Genomic DNA, 9,384 nt, shown 5'->3' with positions numbered 1-9,384 from the left:
TAATTACTCTGAATGTGAGTGGGCTTAATGATCCCATCAAAAGACACAGGGTTTCAGACTGGATACAAAAGCAAGACCCATTATTTGCTATCTACAAGAGACTCATTTTAGATCTAAGGACACCTCCAGCTTGAAAATGAAAGGTTGCAGAACCATTTATCATTCAAATGGTCCTCAAAGGAAAGCAGGGGCAGCAATTCTCATACCAGATAAATTAAAGTTTATCCCAAAGACTGTAGTAAGAGATGAAGAGGGACACTATATCATACTTAAAGGATATATCCAACAAAAGGACCTAACAATCATGAATATTTATGCCCCTAATGTGGGAGCTGCCAAGTATATCAATCAATTAATAACCAAAGTAAAGACATACATAAATTATAATACACTAATAATACTGGGAGACTTCAAGATGGTGCTTTCTGCAAATGACAGATATTCTAAGTGCAACATCTCCAAAGAAACAAGAGCTTTATTTTTTTTTTTTGAGATTTTATTTATTTATTCATGAGACACACACACACACACACACACACACACACAGAGGCAGAGACACAGGCATAGGGAGAAGCAGGGTCCATGCAAGGAGCCCAATGTGGGACTCGATCCCGGGTCCCCAGGATCAAACCCTGAGCTGAAGGTGGTGCTAAACCGTTGAGCCACCTGGTCTGCCCAAAACAAGAGCTTTAAATGATACACTGGACCAGATGGATTTCACGGATATTTACAGAACTTTACATCCAAATGCAACTGAATACACATTCTTCTCAAGTGCACGTGGAACCTTCTCCAGAATAGACCACATATGGGTCACAAATCAGGTCTCAACCGATACCAAAAGATTGGTATTGTCCCTTGCATATTTTCAGACCACAATGCTTTGAAACTAGAACTCAATCACAAGAAGAAATTAAGAAGAAACTCAAACACATGGAGGCTAAAGAGCATCCTGCTAAAAGATGAAAGGGTCAACCAGGAAATTGAACCAGAAGAATTAGAAAGATTCATGGAAACTAATGAGAATGAAGATACAACCATTCAAAATCTTTGGGATACAACAAAAGTGGTCCTAAGAGGGAAATACATTGCAATACAAGCCTCCCTCAAAAAATTGGAAAAAACTCAAATACACAAGCTAACCTTACACCTAAAGGAACTGGAGAAAGAACAGCAAATAAAACCTACACCAAGAAGAAGAATAGAGATAATAAAGATTCGAACAGAACTCAATGAAATAGAGACCAGAAGAACTGTAGATCAGATCAACAAAACCAGGAGTTGGTTCTTTGAAAGAATTAATAAGATAGATAAATCATTAGCCAGCCTTATTAAAAAGAAAAGAGAAAAACTCAAATTAATAAAATCATGAATGAAAGGGGAGAGATCACAACCAATACCAAGGAAATACAAACGATTTTATTAAAAATTTTTATTTATTTATGATAGGCACACAGTTAGAGAGAGAGAGAGAGAGAGAGAGAGGCAGAGACACAGGCAGAGGGAGAAGCAGGCTCCATGCACCAGTAGCCCGACGTGGGATTTGATCCTGCATCTCCAGAATCACGCCCTGGGCCAAAGGCAGGTGCCAAACCGCTGCGCCACCCAGGGATCCCACAAATGATTTTAAAAACGTGTTATGAGCAGCTATACACCAATAAATTAGGCAATCTAGAAGAAATGGATGCATTTCTGGAAAACCACAGATTACCAAAACTGGAACTAGAAGAAATAGAAAACCTGAACAGGTCAATAACCAGAGAGGAAATTGAAGCAATCATCAAACACCTCCCAACACGCAAAAAGTGCAGAGCCAGATGGCTTCCCAGGGGAATTCTATCAAACGTTAAAGAAGAAGCAATACCTATTCTACTAAAGCTGTTCCGAAGGATAGAAAGGGATGGAATACTTCCAAGCTCGTTTTATGAGGCCAGCATCACCTTAATTCCAAAACCAGACAAAGATCTCACCAAAGAGGAGAATTGTAGACCAATATCCCTGATGAACACAGGTGCAAAAATTCTCAATCAGATCCAACAGTACATTAAGAAGATTATTCACCATGACTAAGTGGTATTTGTGCCTGGGATGCAAGGTTGGTTCAACACTCAAAACCATAAATGTGATAGATCACATCAACAAGAGGAAAAACAAGAACCATATGATCCTCTCAATAGATTCAGAGAAAGCATTTAACAAAATACAGCATCCATTCCTGATCAAAACTCTTCAGAGTGTAGGGATAGAGGGAACATTCCTCAGCATCTTAAAAGCCATCTATGAAAAGCCCACAGCAAATATCATTCTCAAAAAAAGCCCACAGCAAATATCATTCTCAATGGGGAAACACTGGGAGGCTTTCCCCTAAGATCAGGAACAAGACAGGAATGTCCGCTCTCGCCACTGCTATTCAGCGTAGTACTAGAAGTCCTAGCCTCAGCAATCAGACAACAAAAAGAAATAAAAGGCATTCAAATTGGCAAAGAAGAAGTCAAACTCTCCCTCTTCGCAGATGACATGATACCGTACATAGAAAACCCAAAAGCCTCCACCCCAAGATTGCTAGAACTCATACAGCAATTCGGCAATGTGGCAGGATACAAAAATCAATGCCCAGAAATCAGTGGCATTTCTATACACTAACAGTGAGACTGAAGAAAGGGAAATTAAGGAGTCAATCCCATTTACAATTGCACCCAAAAGCATAAGATACCTAGGAATACACCTAACCAAAGAGGTAAAGGATCTATACCCTAAAAACTACAGGACACTTCTGAAAGAAATTGAGGAAGACACAAAGAGATGGAAAAATATTCCATGCTCATGGATTGAAAGAATCAATATTGTGAAAATGTCTAGGCTACCTAGGGCAATGTACACGTTCAATGCAATCCCTATCACAATACCATGGGCTTTCTTCAGAGAGTTGGAACAAATCATCTTAAGATTTGTGTGGAATCAGAAAAGACCCCATATAGCCAGGGGAATATTGAAAAAGAAAACCAGAGTTGGGGGCATCACAATGCCGGATTTCAAGTTGTACTACAAAGCTGTGATCATCAAGACAGTGTGGTACTGGCACAAAAACAGACACAAAGATCAATGGAACTGAATAGAGAACCCAGAAATGGCCCCTCAACTCTATGGCCAACAAATATTCAACAAAGCAGGAAAGACTATCCACTGGAAAAGGACAGTGTCTTCAATAAATGGTGCTGGAACAATTGGACAGCCACGTGCAGAAGAATGAAACTAGACCATTCTCTTACACCAGACACAAAGATAAACTCAAAATGGATGAAATATCTAAATATGAGACAATAATCCATCAAAATCCTAGAGGAGAACACAGACAACACCCTTTTTGAACTTGGCCACACTAACTTCATCCAAGATACATCTATGAATGAAAGGGAAAGAAAAGGAAAAATGAATGATTGTGACTTAATCAGGATAAAAAGCTTCTGCACAGCAAAAGAAATAGTCAACAAAACTAGAGGACAACCTACAGAATGGGAGAAGATATTTGCAAATGACGTATCAGATAAAGGGCTAGTATCCAAGATCTATAAAGAGCTTATTAAACTCAACAGCAAAGAAACAAACAATCCAATCATGAAATGGGCAAAAGAACATGAACAGAAATCTCACAGAGGAAGACATAGACATGGCCAGCAAGCACATGAGAAAATGCTCCACATCACTGGCCATCAGGGAAATACAAATCAAAACCACAATGGCATAACACCTCACACCAGTGAGAATGGCGAAAATTAAGGATACAGGAAACCACAAATGTTGGAGAGGTTGTGGAGAAAGGGGAGCCCTCTTGCACTCTTGGTTGGGAATGTGAACTGGTGCAGCCACTCTGGAAAACTGTGTGGAGGTTCCTCAAAGAGTTAAAAATAGAGTTACCCTATGACCCAGCAATTGCACTGCTGGGGATTTACCCCAAAGATACAGATGCAGTGAAAAGCTGAGACACCTGAACACCAATGCTTATAGCAGCAATATCCACAATAGGCAAACTATGGAAGGAGCCTCAGTGTCCATCGACAGATGAATGGATAAAGAAGATGTAGTCTATATATACAATGGAATATTACTCAGTCATTAGAAATGGCGAATACCCACCATTTGCTTCGACATGGATGGAACTGGAGGGTATGATTCTGAGTGAATTAAGTCAATCGGAGAAGGACAATCATTATGTGGTTTCACTTATATGGGGAATATAAAAAATAGTGAAAGGAGTTAAAGGGGATAGGAGAGAAAATGAGTGGAAATATCAGTGAGAGTGACAGAACATGAGAGACTTGTAACTCAGGGAAACGAACAAGGGGTAGCTGGAAGATGGGGTCACTTGAGGAGGGGCCAATGGGGGCATTTGACGGGTTGAGCACTGGGTGTTCTAGTATATTTTGGCAAACCAAACTCCAATAAAAATATACAAAAAACCCTAACATTGTGTTGACCACCTTGAAAAAATAATAGAAAAAGCAATCCATAAGAGCTACAATAATGCTTTCTGTAGTGGTTGCATCATTTTAAATCCCACTATAGTGTTCAGGAGTTCCAGTTTCTCCATGTTCTCACCAACTCTTGTCTTTTGTGGGTTTTTTTGATGACAGCCATCCTAACAGGTGTGAGATAGTATCTCAGTGTAGTTTTGATTTCCATTTCCCTGATGATTAGTGATACTGAACATCCTTTTGTCCATTCTTCCTCTGTAGTTAAATGTCTATTCAAATATTTTATCCTTTTAAAATCAAGTTATTAGTTTTTTTACTATTGAATTGTAGGAGTTTCTTCTATATTTTGGAAATTAACACCTTATTAGATATATGGTTTTCCAAATATTATCTCTTCATCTAGTGTAGATATAGAATCTGTATTCTATAGATTCCTTTTTGCCCCACTGTTAGTTTTCTTTGTTATGCCATAAATTTTTCAGTTTGATGTATCTATTGGAATTTTAGTCATCCAGTACAACAAACACTAACTTTGGTCTGTCTTCAGGCTAAAAGCCTTATAAAGTGGGCAGCTTGGGCAACCTGGGTGGCTCAGTGGTTTAGCACTGCCATCAGTCCAGGGCATGATCCCAGAGACCCAGGATCATGTCCCACATCAGGCTCCTGCCTGCACGGAGCCTGCTTCTCCCTCTGCCTGTGTCTGCCTCTCTGTGTGTCTTTCATGAATAAATAAAATCTTAAAAAAAAAAAGTGGGCAGCTTACCCCCTCTTGTTCCCACCTTCCTAGAGTCTACTCCTATCCAAAATCTGTTTTTGTTCACTCATAAGTGCTTTCAGGTTGCTGTTATCTCTTTTTTTTTTATTGAAGTATAACTGATGCACAATACTACATTAGTTTCAGGTACACAACATAGTGATTCCACAAGTCTCTAAATTATTCTATGCTCACCACAAAAACAGATGTAGCTAGTATCTCTTACCATACAAGGCTATTACAAGATCATTGACTCTACTCCTTATGCTGTAGCTTTTTTTTTTTAATTTTTATTTATTTATGATAGTCACAGAGAGAGAGAGAGAGAGAGAGAGAGAGAGAGAGGCAGAGACACAGGCAGAGGGAGAAGCAGGCTCCATGCACCGGGAGCCCGACGTGGGATTCGATCCCGGGTCTCCAGGATCGCGCCCTGGGCCAAAGGCAGGCGCCAAACCGCTGCGCCACCCAGGGATCCCCTTATGCTGTAGCTTTTATCCTATTGACTTATTCATTCCTTAATTGGAAGTCTGTGGGAGATACAGGTTGTTGTTCTCATTGTTAATGCAGTTTTTTCAGTTTACAATTGTTATCTGTAAGAAGACGGGGTCCATTAAGGAGCTCACTCAGTCATACTAAACCTGGAAATCTAAGATAATGAACTATAAAAATGCTATAAAAAAGAGCCATCTCTTCCACACACTCCCCCATGAGTATTAGTATCAGCAATGGTCACCTATGCAAGACAGTTCTATATAGCAAAGAAGAAATCTTCCAGGGTCTGATGGCATAGCAGATGACACAGAGGGCAGCACAGAGGAACTTGAAAGATCTAGTCCTGAGAAATGTGAGGCAGTGCTATGACCAACTCTTAATATTAACTGAAGGTTACCTTCATAAGGACTCATTTATGACAATAAGTCCAGAATGGTATTTGTTCTATTGTATTCAGATTGTACCTGCAAATGAAAGGAACCATGTTCTTATAGATAAGCTAAAATATTTTGTTCATAAAAGCATGAAATTGAAGTAATCTCTATTTCAGTTACATAAGAATGAGGTAAAAAAGAATAAAGCCAATGCTGATATGGAGAACTTTAAATTCAAAATAAATATTCAGTATGCAGTATTGCTCTTTCTAATACAATCATAATGTTTTGAAACATTACAGACCTAGGGCAATTAATATTTACCTGGCTTATAAACTGAATTTGACGCCCATTTATTCCTGTTGGAAAGGTTTTTATCACAAAGATATTAGAATTAGAATCACTATTCAACCCACAGTCGACAAATATTTACATGTTCAACTAAGGAGGATGAATTTTGATGTGCCAAAACTAATTAAATACATGAAGATGTCATAAAAAGCCTGCTTATCTACATGTGAGGAAGTAAGTGCCACTTTCAGATGTACAGATGTGACATTCCTTGTCATCAAAACCTTGTAAAAATGTAAAAGTATAAGATGTATAATATTATAGACATGTTTAGCATAAAGTATAAACATCGAGGCAGAGTGGTTTGAGTATAAAAACCCCAGCTAAGTTTTCCTTGAACTTATTACCTTACAAATCTAAACATGAGTCTAGGACCCTAACACAGGCTGAGGCAGTTTATTATTACAAAGTGGCACAAAGATGTAATAGACAGGCAAGTGGCTAAAAGCTGCACTAGCTTCACATTTTTTTTTAAAGCAAAAACTTTCAGTTGGCTTAGGAGTCAAGTAATTCTGAATCATGAAATTACTAATATATAGTGATATGTATTATCTGTTACCTTCTAAAAATGCATTGGGAAGAGGGAAGGCAAGTTTAAGTTATTCTGGAAACAATGTATAGGAGCATAAATCTTCACTCCATTTTCTCCTAATTTATAAAAAAGTTGAAGAAAGAATTAATAAGAAGCAAAAACTTGATAAGGCAGTGGAGAAAAAGATGGAGTCTCAAAGAAGTTTGGTTATAGCCTAGTATCTGAAAGCATTAAGAGAATTAGTGTTCCATCCCTTAGTAAGCCAATAGGTGCTGTGGTCTAGCCTGGGGTCAATTCTGAAAATGGAAGACAGGAATAGTAAGGAAAACTTGCAGTTTTAAGAAAGAATTAAACAATAAAGTATGCACAAGCTTGATGGCCACTGCTTTATTGGGCATATAATTTTGTAAACATTTGTAGAATACATTGCAATACATTTATAATGAGTGCCTACAATATGATAAGTAGTAGGAAAAAATGGTTGATAAAGCAGGGTCTTTGCCTCTTGACACTTAGATTTCAGTGGGAGGGGGCAAACAAGCACACAGTCTCAATATGGTATGATGCCAGTGAGACAGAACTGCTCTGGACCACAGAAGCGCATAGGAGGAGTGCTCAACCTAAACTAGAGGAAAGATATTCAAGGAATACTTCACTAAAATGATGCTTATTAGAAACACAGGGAAGAGTGTTGAAGGCTGAAATATGAAGAGCAGATGTTAGGAAGATGGGGCAAGAGATGGGGGCAGACAGGTGAGCTCAGTTACTGATGGGTTTTATACACCATGGCATGAAGCCTGGTCTTTGTCTTGAGAACGGTGGAGACCAAGCAAAGGACTGATCATATTTGTATTTTAGAAACACCATAGTGTGGCAAGAAGATGGAGGGGTGGGGCAAGGTTTTTGCAATAAAGCTATGAGAGAGAGACTGGTGGCTTTATTTAGGGTAGAAGCAGTGGGAGTCCGAGAAGTGGACAGATTTGAGAGGTACCAAGGACATAGAAGTGACCAGGATTTGATGTTTGATCAAATATTGAGAGTTTGGAAGTGATGTGTATGAAGAATATTGCTGAAAATGCTGTTCTGGGGTACAGGATGAACAATGCATCAATTATGGAGTGAGGTAACAAAGAGGAGAGGAAGGTTTGGAATACAGGGCCAGAGATGATGAGATCAGTCCTAGGAATGTTCTAGCATCTATGAGACATCTAAGTGAAGAGGTCAAAAAGATAATCAGTATATAGATTAGAAACTGGGTGGATAGACAGAAGCACAGACAGATGGATGAATAGATGACTGGATGGATGGATAGATAGCAGAAGCTACAGAAGTAGATGAAACTTACCAGAAAGAACATATGGAATGAGAAAAAGAAAAAAAAGAGCCCAAAACAGATACCTGAGATGAAAGGACATTTCAGCAATAGGGAGAGGTAGATGATCTGACAGAGGAGACTAAGAAGAAACGTCCAGAGAGGAAGAAAAACAGGAAGTCATGGTACCACAGAAGCCAAAGGAGGATAGTGTGGGCATGAGAGAGTATTCAACAGCACTGAACATTACTGAGAAGTCAAATAAAATGCAGACTATAAACTATCCTTTAAATTTATAACAACCACACTAATAACTGCTATGGGTTGCAGAGGGGCAGATTCCTTCTTTATGAAAAGGAAATTAGCTATTTTTAACGTTTTTCTCTGAATTGTTCAGTTTGCTCAGAGACTCCAGCTCTGAGTGTGGTTGCCTTCATAGCATTTCATAACAGTACCTTACATTAAATATTGTTTCATAATTGTAAACAATTCATATTGTTTCTTGTTTACTTTATTGTTTATCATTTCTGACCCGTTTAATGAAATGGGTGGATATCAGCACGGCAAATCCATTCATTTGGACAGCTGTTATAATTTATCACTTATGCTGAGCCAATAAGCATTATATGTAAAGATAGCTAAGGTAATTGAACTAGTCATATGGCCAAATGTGTACTTAAGGGATTTTTTTTTTCTTTAGACTCACTACCAAAAGTATAGTTCTTATGTTTTAAGCTTTTTCACATTGGGTACATTCCTCATATTAGGCTATGAACCAATGTCCTGTCTCATTCATTATTTCTTTTTTTTTTTTTTTATGATAGTCACACAGAGAGAGAGAGAGAGAGGCAGAGACACAACACAGGCAGAGGGAGAAGCAGGCTCCATGCACCGGAAGCCCGACGTGGGATTCGATCCCGGGTCTCCAGGATCGCGCCCTGGGCCAAATGCAGGCGCCAAACCGCTGCGCCACCCAGGGATCCCTCATTCATTATTTCTTAAGCTCGTTAATTTTTATGCCACTTAATTGTTTTTGAGTCTCCTCTAACTTTGGAGCTTCCAAGTGATACATATTAAAAAAGGAGAGTATCACTTGT

The sequence above is a fragment of the Canis lupus genome, chromosome 1 (assembly GCF_003254725.2).
Source record: "Canis lupus dingo isolate Sandy chromosome 1, ASM325472v2, whole genome shotgun sequence".
Lineage (NCBI taxonomy): Eukaryota > Metazoa > Chordata > Mammalia > Carnivora > Canidae > Canis > Canis lupus.
Note: the sequence above shows the minus strand (reverse complement) of the source record.